At 45.2% G+C, this 988-nt stretch overlaps 1 protein-coding gene across 2 annotated transcripts in view; it reads right to left on the bottom strand.

Annotated features, from left to right (window-relative positions):
* MTR (5-methyltetrahydrofolate-homocysteine methyltransferase) overlaps positions 1–988 on the bottom strand; it is a 114188-nt gene that overhangs the window by 6368 nt on the left and 106832 nt on the right. The gene's annotated exons all lie outside the window — the stretch shown is intronic.

The following is a 988-nucleotide window of genomic DNA, read 5'->3' on the forward strand; positions in this document are numbered from 1 at the left end:
TAAATGTATAAATCTCCATTTTGCATCAAGAGAAGCAGTTCAGCAAACTGCTGGGTCAGGAACAAAACACAGGGGCCACGTGCTGCCTGTCACAGTGACAGACGGCCAAGGACACCCAGGGCTGGCCAGACCCACATTAAGAGCCCAGCAGGTTTGCTCCTGGATTCTCCCCACAGCCCAGGGGTCTGTCCTCATCCAATTTTCAGTCTCAGCTGATGACTGACTCTTCCCTGCTACTAGCCTGACAAATAAGGTCTCACATTAAATAATCAATAACATTTGCTGAGAAGGTAAAAAGCCTATATCTAATATTTATTAAGTTCTTACTCTGTGCCTGTTCTTGGTGCTTTATATGAATTAGTACTTTAACCCTCAACAATCTTGCAACGTAAGTGAAACCATGAGCTCCATTATACAGACAAGAAAACTGAGGCACAAGGAGTTTGATCTACCAGCTCAAGGTCAGACCAGGGGGCTGATATCTGTCCTGCTTAGGACTGATAAGTTCATCAACAAGTGGCCAAGCCAGAAGCTTCAGAGGATTTGCCAACCATGGAAGCAGCACAGCCCAACCAACAGGGGGCAGGAAACCGTTAAGTGCAGGCAAGGAGGTAATCAATAAGGGCACATAGAAATGTCACAGCTCAGGGACAGCTGTGCATTTTCCAGGTGTACTCTGCCCATCAACTGTTCTTTGCTAAGAAAGGCCAAAGGAGGATATAAAACTTCCCTGCCCCATAGGAGAGGCAGGTCCCAGAGCCCTGTGGTATTTTAGAAGAGAGAATGATCAGAGCCTATTCACAACAGAAGACTCCCAAGGCGCTGAGGCACTGCTGCCAGAATTTTCCAGAGCGTACTGGAAGAAAGCAACTCCTGGATTATATCTATCTGGGCAGGTAATAAATGTACACTGCCAAGTTCTCCTTCCCAGAAATCATTTAAAAGGTGAATTCAGAGAATTCATTATATTAAATACCCTAATATAACA

This window comes from Otolemur garnettii, unplaced genomic scaffold (assembly GCF_000181295.1).
Source record: "Otolemur garnettii isolate 467f Iridium unplaced genomic scaffold, OtoGar3 scaffold00312, whole genome shotgun sequence".
Lineage (NCBI taxonomy): Eukaryota > Metazoa > Chordata > Mammalia > Primates > Galagidae > Otolemur > Otolemur garnettii.